The sequence below is a fragment of the Trachypithecus francoisi genome, unplaced genomic scaffold, assembly GCF_009764315.1.
Source record: "Trachypithecus francoisi isolate TF-2019V2 unplaced genomic scaffold, Tfra_2.0 Contig01474, whole genome shotgun sequence".
Taxonomy (NCBI): Eukaryota; Metazoa; Chordata; class Mammalia; order Primates; family Cercopithecidae; genus Trachypithecus; species Trachypithecus francoisi.
Window position 1 is genome coordinate 1,944,559 of NW_022681435.1, and position 13,788 is coordinate 1,958,346.

The 13,788-nt window shown below is 39.0% G+C and overlaps 1 long non-coding RNA gene across 2 annotated transcripts in view; it reads right to left on the reverse strand.

Annotated features, from left to right (window-relative positions):
• Positions 1 to 6,880, reverse strand: part of LOC117099085 — a 29,774-nt gene extending 22,894 nt beyond the window's left edge. For both annotated transcript variants that reach the window (XR_004443688.1, XR_004443691.1), the window contains exon 1: positions 6,686 to 6,880. This is a non-coding gene — a long non-coding RNA (uncharacterized LOC117099085). The remainder of the gene's footprint in view (positions 1 to 6,685) is intronic.
• Positions 6,881 to 13,788: the final 6,908 nt, after the last annotated feature.

Consider the following 13,788-nt stretch of genomic DNA (forward strand, 5'->3'; position numbering starts at 1 on the left):
CAATAGTAACTAATCCCACACTTACGCCTAATAGATACAAAAAATGCTAAATGAAACCTTAGTATACTAAATTCAGATGTATAACACAAAGGTTATGCATCATAACCAAGTAGGTTTTATTCCAGGAATGCAATGGTGCTCCAACTTGGAAAATGGATTAATATATGTTACAACATCACTTGGACAAAATAAACAGTTCATATAACCATCTTGATAGAAAGTAGAGGTAAAGTATGAGATAAAATTCACTATCAATTTCTAATTTTATAAAAACTATTAATAAAATAGAATATAAGTGTTTCCCTTACCATTATTTACAGTAATATCTTTCCCTGACCAACTTTTCCAGTACAATCAGGAGTAATATGAGGAAGTCAATCATCACCACTTCTATTTAAGATTGTGCTCCAATTTCAATACATGCAATTAAACCTGAAAACAAAATATTGTGAAGGGGAAAGAAAAATGGCCAGGAATTATACATGTTATGGTTGCTTACCTATGAAAGATATTGAAAAAAGGAGATTTATCTGAAAAAGTATTGGAACTGACATCCCAGTTAGTATTCAGCTGCTATGGCATAGAAAATTTGTACAAACTGTTCATATCCAGTGTCTGAACCGATTGGTTCATTCTCAGACTGCATCACTAGCATTTTGATTTGTGACTTCTAATAAGATATATCATTAAGAAGGCTGGCAATAAAACAATAGGTAAATCAGCAGCTTTCCTACTTACCAATTGTGACCAGTTAAAAAAAAACATAAAGGCAAGACGATCCTATTGGTAGTAGTAAAAAGACATAAAATATCTAGAAATAAGCTGGACAAAAATTATGCAAGATCTTAATAAAAATGATTAAATTTTACTGAGGACCGTATAAAAAGACCTGTATATTGACAAATTGCATTCCTGTAGTAAGAATAACGAATATCATTACAAATTCTCTGCAAATTAACCTACAAATGTAACTCAGTCTTACTGAAAATCTAATGGAATTTCTTTTCAGAGCTTGACAAAATTCTGGGAGAATAAACACACAAACATGTTTTCAAAAAGAAGAATAATGTGTTGGGGTTTTCCTTAGCAGATATCCAAATGTGTTATAAAGCCACAATATGTACAGTAATTTGACATAGATGCCAACATAGACACATCAGTGAAATCAAGTAGAAAATCCGAAAGCAGACCTATGTATATTTAAGAATTTAGTGAATGATAAAGATGGCATTTCAAATCTGTGGGGAAAAGATAAATTATTCAATTAATAGCTGAGGGAAATATGGTGACTAGTTTTATAATCTTAAGATTGGGAAGGCCTTTCTGAACATGACACTACAGGATGAAATCATAGAGGAAAATAAAGATACTTTTGACCTCCAAAAAGTTATACTGACAAAAATTAATATTGGCCATTAAATAAATTAGAAAATAACTTTTTTTAAGACAAGATTTTCTTGTTTATCCTCTATCACTAGATCCTGCAACAGCGTGTGACACATAGTAGGCATTTGAATGAGTGGATACATAAACAGTTCTGGCAAGTAAGTAAGAGAAAAAATGAACACCTCCATTTTTACCATGAGCAAAAGACATGGATCAAAAAGAAGAAACATGAAAGGTCAGTAAGAAGAGCTCAAATAGTATACATTACACCAACAGTAAGGTAAATACAAACTGAAACAATAATTCACCATTTTTTACGTATTACTGTTTCCCTTTTTAAACTGAAATGGCCAACATACAGGCAAAGAAGCACTCATAAACTGCTGGTAGGAAAATTAAAATCTGTGCAATATAACTGAAAGTCCTTAAAACTGCAGACTCTCTGACCTAGTAATTTCACTCCTAGGAATTCATTTCTAAGGAAATTATTAAACAAGCATGCAAAGACATATATACAAGGATATTCATCAAACACTCTTTACAAGAGTGACAACTAGAAACAAGTGTTCACAAATAGAGAACTGGGTTCATAAACCTTGGTATACATTTTCAGTCGAATACCATGCAAGAAGGATAAGTAATGATGCAACTATGTATTAGCTAATATCAAAAGATGTTCATCATATGCTGTTAGTTCAGAAAGCCGGTTACAAAACAGCATATGTAAAAATCATGTTTGCATGCCTAGAAAAAATAGACAATAAATATTAAAATTTCAAGAGTGATTTTTTATCATGGTAGTCCCTTCTTCCTCCTCCTCTTCTTCTTCTTCTTCTTCTTCTTCTTCTTCTTCTTCTTTCTTCTTCTTCTTCTTCTTCTTCTTCTTCTTCTTCTTCTTCTTCTTCTTCTTCTTCTTCTTCTTCTTCTTCTTTTTTTTTCTTTTTTTTTTGAGATGGAGTCTTGCTCTGTTGCCGAGGCTGGAGTGCAGTGGCGCGATCTCGGCTCACTTGGATTACAGGCTTGTGCCACCATGCCCAGCCAATTTTTTGTATTTTTAGTAGAGACTGGGTTTCACTGTGTTAGCCAGGATGGTCTCGATCTCCTGACCTCGTGATCTGCCTGCCTTGGCCTCCCAAAGTGCTGAGATTACAGGCGTGAGCCACCTTATTTTCTTCTTAATGATCTTTTATGTGATCTAATTATTTACACAACCATGTGCTACTTCTATAACAAAAGTGTTGATTTTTAAAAACAATGTAAAAGTAGTATTTGGTCTATGAAAATAAATCTTTTGTTGTCTTTTTTGATGTTTCCATCCCCCGAGCTTACTCTTTTTACTATATATATAGTTATATATATAATATATTACATATTATATATAATATACATAATATATAATATATACATAATTGTATATATAATTATGTATATATTATATATACAATTGTATATATAATATATATTTATATATACAATTTGCAAGCAATTGTGAGAAGGTAACATTTGGAAATTATTAAATGGTAACCCCTAAATTGCCCTCCAACCTCCACTACCATATTCAGCTGCAATCTTCCACCCACTTTATCACATTACCCTGCTTTACTTTTTAAAAATTTTCTTTGCAGCCTTCTAGGTGAAGTCAGGTCATTTATACATTTGCATAATTGCTATTCATTTTTTTCTGCCAGAATGTAATCTCCATGAGATCAGGGACTTGCACTGTTTATGCACAAAGCTATATCCCAGTACCTAGGACAGTGACTGATATATAGTTGAGGCTCAATAAATATGTGTTGAATAAATGAATGAGTGAATGAGTTTATTTTGGAAGAGTTGGTTTACTTCATATGGTTCTGCAAAGAGTCATTGCCTCTTGAGAACCTTTTGGAATTAGATCTACTAATTTTCTCTATTAAGCAGTGAGGCTGACCTTCCAGACAGTGGTATATGATAGAAATCACTCAAGCCTAGAAATCAGTAGAGCTGGACTCCAGTTCTGATCTCACCACAAGCAAGCTTCATAAACAAATCAGTTTTGAAGTTCTTGCTACACAAGATTAGCCCTAATCAAAAGCTGAAAAGGTCAAGAGGCTGCTGCCCTTGCTTCCTGTGTGCTGTTCTACATCTTTAGCAGGGTCCACATGCTCTCCTCTATGCCCCTGCCCTCTCCTGCTTCACTCTCCCAGTTGGTGGTAAGGCTGCTTGAGCCTCTGAAATGGTGAATTTGTGTGTCAGCCTGACTGGCTAGGGGCTGCCCAGATGGGTGGCAAAACATTTTTCTGGATGTGTCTGTGAGGGTATTTCTGGAAGAGATTGGCATTTGAACTGGGAGACTGAGTAAATAAAATCACCCTTACCAATGTGGGTGGACATTATCCAATTACTGAGGGCTCACAGCACCAAAAGGCAAAGGAAAGGCAAATTCACTCTCTTCTTGAGTTGAGACATCCATCGTTTCCTCCCTTCAGACATTGGAACTCCTGGTTCTTCAGCCTTCAGACATGAACTGAATTATACTATTGACTTTCCTGATTCTACAGCTTGCAGATGGCAGACAGTGACATTTCTCAGTCTCCATAATCACGTGAGCCAATTCCCATGTCAATCAATCAGTCAATCAATCAATTTTCTGTTGATTTTGCTTCTCTGGAGAGCCCTAACACAGCCTGTATAGGTTGCACTCTGCCCATCTCCAGGGGATATAGATTCATATGCTTGCACTTATGACCTTCCTCACTTGCATCTCATGGAAATGCACTTTCAAGGTAGTATCCAAAAAACTCACATAGATTGTCTTATACCCTACCTGCTTACTCATAAGTGCAAAATAATTTTGTTGTCTGCAAAACAGAATCTCTGGAGCAGAAACATTGTCATCTTGTGATTTATAACACTCAAGTGACAAAAAATATGCTAGATAATGACAAGGCACATTTACCAGTCACCTATGTATACCCCATGCATGATGGTATAAAAAAAATCACAATGTTTTCTAATACACAATAACTTAATGACCAATAGATGTTATCACTAACTATCCATCCAACTCTTTAAATACCATCAGTCCTGCAGAAGGTAGAAAAAGTTGAATCACCTCCTAGCTTAGTGGGCTTGAGATCTAAATTGTAAATGTGAGATACTATTATCTGAGCCTCCCAGGACTGCCTTGGCACTGGGAGGACTAGTACTGCACTCTTGAATTTAATCCTCCCTGTTTTTTTGTCCCCCAGATATTTATAACACAGCTGTGGAAAGGTGCTCCTGGCAGGAAGTTGGCATACAACTTCTCAGGCTGGGAGCAAATATCTGAATCAGTTAGGAAGAAAACACTCCAAATGGATCAATTTGTTCAAATTTTAGAGTTGAAATTCAGGTCTGGAGACACTGAGTGATGTCACGGAATAGATAATTTATCTGATAACCCAAGTTTCAAGTCCCTGCTTTTTCTTCAATTTTCCAAGTAATACAGGCCAAAGCTGATTTCCTCTTATGCAGAAGTCAATGATCACATCAAAGTAGGCCTACTTCAAGATGCTGCATGAAAGACTCTACTATCAAGCATAGGTTTGACTTTCCAGAATCAGATTTTAAAAGCCTTTGGCACTTAAATAAAACATCTTCATTTTGTAACAGACCAGCCTTTTCTTTCCTTTTTGCAGGAGTGGGAAGTGAAATTACATACCATGTGGTTTTCATAATTTAAAAACATCGGAATTTTTAAGACTGTGGAAAAGATATTGAAGGTATTTATGGGACAGCCAGGTATGAGACTATCTGGGCTGGAGAGAAAATAAATGACTTGAGACTGGAAGACTTAACTATTCACTGGACTCAGAGAACACCAATCATCTTTGTTCTACAAGAGAAATCAGAGACTACGTTCTACTACCCAGGAAATGGCAGTTAATGGAATAGCTCAAAAGAGAGAGCAGCCTTTGAAACATATGCAGATTGCACATCAGCTGCTGGCGGGCTGGAAGAAAATAGGAGCACTACTGGCAATGATACATTCTCCACTCAGGCCACATAGCCAGACAGTGCTGCATCAACTCAGCCAATGTTGTGCAGCATCCCACGATTACTAAAGCGCTTAAGTAGAGACCATCTCATCTGATCTTCACATTTATCCTTTGAGAGGAGCAGGCTAAAGCTAGTTTCTCTGGAACATAGGACCAGCTTAGCGAATGGCCCATGGATATCTTCAAATAAATTGAATCAGTCAGTAACATGGGCTGGAGTGAGAGTCAAGACTAGAAGGCCTAGGAATTTTAAGATTCTCATGGGCTTATAAGATTATGTGTATGCATTTCTGCAACCTCCACTGCATCTACAGTAGTCATTTACAGAATAATTAATTGCTGCTTTGCTGCTAACAACTAGTAATATTTATTAAGCATTTGCAATTTGCCATTAATTTTCTAAGCATATCACATAGATTACCTTATTTTAATCTCACAATTACCCTAAAAGAAACTCAATAAATATCCATTGAGTGAATGGCTGAACTTAAGTCAGTCAAATAATACTTGGTGATACTACTTTCTCCCTTTACAACCACAACATCATGACCTCCATTTGATTCTATTGGGAAGCATCTGGATGCTAGAAAGGAAAGGGAATAAAAGATCACCTTGACTGCAGCATAGAAATTGTACTCATGGAAAACAGAATCCTTGGAAAAGGATGCCATGGCTCAGATATGAAATGATGAAGATCTAAACTAAGGATGTGATCATTGAGTTGAAGAGGAGACAGAATATTTAAGTGAACTAGTCTTGCTGCTGGACTGGATAGAGATAGGGAAAGAAAGGACGCCGTAATGGTGGTCAGGGATCTGGTATGAACAACCTGAGCGAATGGAGTTCAATTCAGAGAAACAAAGGATGATGGTGCTTTGGAGGATGAGGATGTTGATTCCTGTTTTGGATGAATTGAATTTGAAGCACCTGCCAGGCATCCAGAGGCTGAAGTCCAGTTGAGTAAAAAAAAATTACATCTGAAACTTCAGGACTGAGACCTGGGATGGAAAATATCAGCTTCCATCAGCCTGACTTGGGAATCATCCACTGAGAGAGAGTAACGAAGCCATGGAAATGCCTGTGCCCACCCAAGCTACATGGTTTGGACTTTGTCCTGTAGTTAGGGAACCACTTCCCATCTACTTTCCAGGTTTCTCACACCTGGAGGGCCTCACCACTGTTCACCATGTCACAGTGGCATCCTGTCTTCTGCAGCTCTCTCCCTCCTCAACCACCATCTGGGTGATTGCCACCATGCTTTAAACAAACTCTGTTCTTACCCAGTTTGGTTCCTTGTCTTCTCCTCTTCATCACTTGAAGCATAAGCTCCCCACTGCCCTTACAGACTCCTGAAGGGCACTGTGCCGTTTTCCACTCCCTAACTCCAGTCCAGCATCCACCCTTTGCTGGGGTTGATAGTGACATTTCAATCACTGCCCCTGCCACTCTGCCCCAGGTTCAGAAAGAACAGTGACTCCTCGACCAAGCAGAAATGAAGAGTGCCCTCCCCGGCCCCTTGCACTCTGTCTCACACCCACATTTGTATTCCTTCTCAGCTTGTTTCCACTCTGCCAGTTTTGTTTGCATGTCTGGCACTAGGGGTGGCTCCCAGGGCCTTTTGCAGCCCTCTTCTTTCACTCAGAAGGAAGGTGGACCAGTCTGACTCCAACGTGCTGCCGAATGCCAACTGGCAGGTGGCTGGGTGAAGGGAGGGTGATGACATGGCAGGGCACTCCCAGCAGGCAGGAAATCAGGGCACCAGATTGGCACCCACAGTTGCAGCTTCAAACCGTCAACAACAGCCAGAATCCTGGACGATGAACCTTCCTGTCATTCCCACAATCTTGGAATCTTCTCAGAGTGGCTTGAATACTAATGTAAAGGAAATTTCTCAGAAACCACATTCAGTCTGGGAGTCAGGGAGCCAAAATTGTATCTCATCCTCTTCTAGGTACGTGCGACATACAGACTCACTCCCAAAACCAGTCCTAATCTCCTCAAAGATGGGGGAGAGAGCAATTGCTAGACAAATGTCGCAACCAATGTTCTTCCTCTGCAGACATACCCGCTTCTGCTTTGCTCTTCTCAAATTTGGGGAGATAGTGTCATATTGCTTTGCAGCTTCAGGGTAGCATGCCTTCTCCTGATTTCTAAGAATTTCTACCAGAGAATGCATGGAAACCATCAGCATCCCAATTTGAAACTAAACTTTATTCCTAAATGGGCTTCTCTCCAGCTATCGCTCCCACTCTCAGAAACTCACCTTCTCCTTCCTTGAGAAAAGAAGGCTTTTTCCTCTCTGCACCCACCGCTGCTCAACATCTACACAACCCTTCCAGGTTTTCTCTCTCATGTATACACCACAGCAGTTTTCATTTCTATTCCATTTAATCAGATCTCACCATGCCCCATGGGCAACCTTATGAACAAAAGGCAACAGCTCATTTGGGTTAGGATGTGTTCTAGATATTTCTTGTTTTCCTTTCCAGATCCACTCTCCACCCTTTTCTACCCTGCTCTGTATTTTGGGAGGCTAGCTCCTGAGAACCGTGGCAGTGGGCTTCCGTGTGTGCCAGCAATGGGAGTTTAGCCAATGAGAGACCTCAGCAGGAGATCAGAGGGTGAGAGGAAAGTGAGGTAAGGGTTTATTGCCCCAGCTCCATCTCTTCAAAGCACTGCAAACTGGATGCATCTCTCTGCTGTAGGTTACAGCTCCTGTTAGAAGGCTGTTTCCTTAAAGACCCTCTTTCTGAGCTCCCCATAGCTGCTCCACCACTTGTCCCTTCAGGTCTGGGGGTGGTAGAGACTCCCTGCTGGTGCAAGCCCCAGGGTATTGCAATATTCCTCCCTGACTTGCTGAAACCCTTCCCATACCTTTGTAAGTCTTTCTTTGATAAACCTCTCCTCAAATACCCATATTAAGTATGTTGTTTGTCTCTGGCCTGAACCCTGAATGAAACAGAAGACTGTTACTACATTATGATGGAGGATTTTTGCTAATTTAGCTCAATTTAATTTAACAAATATCAACTAAGTGCCTAGGACCTGTTTATTATTTTAAAATAATCATTTTTAAAATGAGCAAACTATATAATCTGTTAGCAGGTGACTCATGCTATGAAGAAAAAATGAATCAAATAAATGGGACAGGGAGTGTCAGAGGTTGGGAGGTATGCAATTTCATATAGGGTGGCCGAAGATGGTCTCACAGAGAACAGATTTGAATGAGAGTGCAGTGAGGGCACAATGAAGTACAGTGTGCACACAGAAGGTTTCCTTCAAAGAGTTTACATCCAAGTTAGGAAGACGAGATGGACACACAGGAAATTACACATGCCACAAGATAGTAAGTCAAGAAATGTTAAGTGGCAGTAGATGATTAAATGCCAGCAAAAAAAATGTATATGATAGTAAGTTCTTCCATTGTCCTAGGTGATGTATTTTTGCAAAACAGGCTTTGAAATGAAGCTTAGTTTGTCGTGTGATTATTAGAAAGTGCCCTGGGCAACAATATCTGTAGAAAGAAGGAGAAGGAATCAGGGTTGGCTGCAAGGAGAAGTCAAACTGCAATGTAGGCCTGACAGCCTCGGCTAGACATTCAGGAAGCTCTACAGCTAAAACGGCTCATCAGAGTTGTGCTGTGTTGGACTGAAATAACAGAGCCTTTAGATGCTCATCTTGATCCATCACTGGATGTGGGTTGGCACCTTGGAAGGTATGACCTTGGGCTAGTCAGCTTTCTGAAGCTAAAACAATCCTTGTGGGAGCTGAGAGCCACAGGCTAGAGCAAAATATCTTTCTCTGAAGGGGATCTGAACAGCATATCTCTGTGTAAACATAAACAATTACCAAAATAATTGAAAATGAGATTGTTTAACCATTATCTGTACATCACTGAAGAATCCTAGTTACTAGAGATGTGCAAATATAAATCGTATTTTTGGTTCTGCATAGTACATATCTATGATTTTGAGGTTGATCTTGAGGAAGAGTCTAGGATGGATTGTTAAAGTAAAGGTCTGTAGTCTCTTTAAAAAGGTGGTAAAAATCTAAGACACATGTTCTCTAAGAAAAAGTCCTGCCAAATGTATTTCACTTCCTTTGAAAATGTTATTAAATTAGTCCATCAGGGGATTTGATAGAATATGTCTAGATTTCAGAGAAATTACGATGATGTTCTTGTCAGAATGGCATGGTAGACTACATGCCTGCCATATCAATTCAACCTCACCTTCCAGTTTCATCAGCTTAATCATCTCTGTAAGATGCAGATCTTCTTACTCAATGATTCCACTCTCCCTGCTTCTTATCCTCAGTCAACAGGACAGGCTTGACTAAGGAAGCCAATCTGTCACCAGGTCAATGACCAGATTCTCTCCTTCCAGAATTCAAACAGGAAAAAAGGAAAGACAAGAAAGAAAGAGAAGAAAGAGAGAAAGAACAAAAAAGAAAGAAGGAAGGAAGGAAGGAAGAAAGGAAGGAAGGAAGGAAGGAAGGAAGGAAGAAAGAAAGAAAAAAGAAAGAAAGAAAGAAAGAAAGAAGAAAGAGAGAGAGAGAGAGAGAGAAAGAAAGAAGAAAGAAGAAAGAAGAAGAAGGAAGGAAGGAAGGAAGGAAGGAAGGAAGGAAGGAAGGAAAGAAAGAAAGAAAGAAAGAAAGAAAGAAAGAAAGAAGAAAGAAAGAAAAGAAAGGAAGAAAGGAAGGAAGGAAAAGGAAGGAAGAAGGAAGGAGAGGTAAGGGAAGGGGAGGGGAGGGGAGGGAAGGGAAAAGAAGAGGGAAAGGAAAGAAGGGAAGGGAAGGAAAAGGAAGGGAAGGGAAGGAAAAGGAAGGGAAGGGAAGGGAAAGCCAGAAGGGAAGGGAAGGCCAGGGAAGGGAAGGCCAGGGGAGGGAAGAAAGAGCAGGCAGATGGCATTGGTTCCCAGAACAGTATGTTCATGTGAAATGGTGCCAGGGTGGCATGGAAAGTCAAAACTAAAGGGAAGTGAAGCCACGAGTCTCACTGAACCAGTCAAGAAGTAAGAAAAATTAAGAAGATCTGGAGAGTATGTGTAGACCCAAATAGGAGAAACGGAGAAATCAGCTGACTAATGGTTTTCCAATTCCGTGGGGTCCAGCATTATTTCCTACAAGTGAATTATATCAGAATTCCTTGTGTCCTTAGAAGCCTATTTTTACTTAAGCCACTTTAAATATGTTTGTGTTACTTGCAAGCTGATAATGCCTAAAATGACTCTCTAATCATATTCTTATAAATTGTATAATATACTGGTTAATGAACCAGATGGCAATATATTAAATGGGTTATTAATTGGTTAGAAAAAAAAATCCAGAAAACAACTGCTTAATTAGTTGATAGATACATAGAAGGGGTTCCAAATGGCTTCTATAGTGCTGTATCCTCATTGCTGAGGCATTCGAAAGTTTTCTCTGTGATTAGAATGTATGCTGCCTGAAAGTAGGTATTATGAATACCTCACAAAGTACCCATGTTTAGGACAGAGCAGTGTTGACACACAGTAGGTGTTCAGTAGAAAAGCTAAGTTTATAAAAATACAGATTTTGCAGATAACATGAATCAAAGAAAGATAGTAATTTTGATGGATGAGAGAATTAAAAATCAGCATAGGAAAATAATTATATCTTATAAGAATAACTGCAAAATTCTGGAAATGGGTCCAAAAGACGAAAAGTGTATCTTAGGCGCCACATGCAGAATATCTTGTTTGGTCCTGGGCACCACCTTCAGATAACAAAACATAAACAAGAGTATAGTTAGAGGATGAGGATCAGAAGGGCAAAGTGACTCAAAAGCATTTCAGAAAGGCCGGGGGATGAATAACCCACAGAACTATAAACTTGCAGCAGACAGTGTGGTGAATGAAGGCAGCCTTCAAGCCTCTAAACAGTTGTCATGAAGATGAAGAATTGACTCATTAAGTCTCTCTCTTCCAAGAGAGAAAAAACTAAGACCCATGGGTGGAATCTATATTCTTTCTATCAGTGAAAAATCCATTGAGCAACTTAACTTCAACCAATCATTGTCTTGGTACTGGCTACACTCTGCCGAACAAAGCAGACAGCCTGCCTTCATGAAACTGATGGTCTAGCAGGGATACTCACGTTCATCAAAATATCATGGCATAAATGCATAAGAAGGGCTATGAGGACGAGTAGAAAGTGCTATCAAAGTTCCCTGAAGCTAGAGGAATGGATTTGTTTTGATTTAATTTTTGCTTTGTATTGTTTTGTTTTATTTAGGAGTTCAAGAAACTGAAAAGCAATATTGCCGAAGCCTACCGAACAATGGGAGAATGGCATAAACTATGGGAGAGAGAATTAAAATGTTAGAGCAAAAGACCAGGGAAGAGATATTAAGTCATAAAGTAAACTAGGGTGGTGGCAATGCAAGTAGAGAGAAATTGTTGCATTTAAGGTTCATTTTGGAGGTAAAACCTAAATGACTTCAGGATATATTGGGCAGAGGTAAGTAAGACATTCATTAATTCAACTTGATATTTGTTATTATCTGGGTGAAAACTGACCTAAAATATTTTATACTCTTCATAAAGTGTTTATTGAGTCAATTAAACAAATTTGGAGGGAAGGGACTTGCAAGGGTATGTTTAACCAGCTTCAGAGAATAAATATGTAAATATTTTAAGGGCTTAGGTAAATGCCCTGTTAAAGTAACCTCACATTGTCTCTATAATTTGAAATAAATTTCCAAAGTTCAGGTTGCTCACAGATCCAAATCAGTCTTTATCCTTCAATCACTTATCCATTCAAAAATTTTTTATTTAACATTTAAAATACGCGAGAAGCTGTTTGAGTTGCAAAGATGAATCAGGAAAGGACTTGTACAAAAGTAAGAGGAACACAGACTGTGTCCTACCTTAGGGCTCCCGAGACGTTTGCAAAGCAAACGATCTAGAGAAACAGTGAAGGTTTCATTTGTGCTGTGCCTTGGAAGGTGGGGCATTCAGCACAGATAGGCAGGCATTCTAAGAGGAATCAGCATGCCATGGCAGCAAGGGGGTTGGGAACATGGGCTGGAACAGTAAAAGTATTAAAATAGTCTGGGGTGATGACTGGAAAGTGTTAGTAAAACGTTTAATTAATGAAAAATGAAAATATTCCTCCCTAATGTACTTTATGCATCACAGATTCATCTGAACTTATAGGTGAAATGGAAATTTAGAGAGCAAATTCTTCAATCCCTTTGGCTTTCATCATTGTGTTGCTAAGGCTTGACTGTCTGAGCCAGGACCTAGAACACAAGTGGTCTTTCTCCCATAGCAATAAAACAATAAATATTGCTCTAACTTCCGGGTTTCTGATGATTAGATCCTGTTTTCTCTCCAATATTCTCCTAAATTCTGAGTGGTGTTGTTGTTTTATACTTAAGCTTCTAGGTCATCCACATACCCCACTGATATGGTTTGGTTGTGGCTCCACCCAAATCTCATCTTGAATTGTAGCTCCCATAATTCCTGTGTGTCATGAAAGGTACTCAGTGGGAGGTAATTGAATCATGGGGGAGGGTTTTTCCTGTGCTGTTCTCGCAATAGTGAATGCGTCTCATGAGATCTGATGGTTTCATAAAGGGGAGTTCTCTTGTACATGCTCTCTCTTGCCTGCAGCCATGTAAGATGTCCTTTTGTTCTTCCTTCATCTTCCACCCATGATTGTGAGGCCTCCCCAGCCACATGGAACTGTGAGTCAACTAAACCTCTTACCTTTATAAATTCCCCAGTCTCAGGTATGTATTTATTAGCAGTGTGAGAACAGACTAATACACCCACCAAGTCTGACTTCCATTTATGGGGCTCCAAGATACCAAGTAAGCCTGCAAGTCCTTATTTGGGGCACAAATGTTTGAGGTCCTCCTAAGGTACCTTGTGTCTGTTTTTCTCTTATAATCCCCATACAAGGCTGCACACCTCCAAGAAAGAAGTGTGTGGAGCCAGCTCTGAAGACTATAGGCCTAAATGGAGTCAAGGAAACATAAGATCGATGGCTACTCACCCAAAAAATTAGCAGCAGACGTAAATCTTGCTGCCAAACGAGCTGATCTACATTTTTATTTTGGCTGAGAAATATCGCAAATTTTTTAATAGACATTCTTCTATAATATGACATCTTTTCTTTACAAATGTCCATGCCTTTTATTAGTCAACTGCTAGTGGCTATTTATTTTATCTATTTCTTCCAATAGTAGTCAAGCCAAAATTATCTATCTATTCTCATTCACCTTTTTGACTAATCCTACCAATTCCAAAAAAAAAAATGACTGGTCAGGGTCAAGAACAAAGTAAGACTAAACTTACACAGTATAGACTCCACTTTAACCTTACTATTGTTCTATTAACCTGAGCTTCCCAACCTC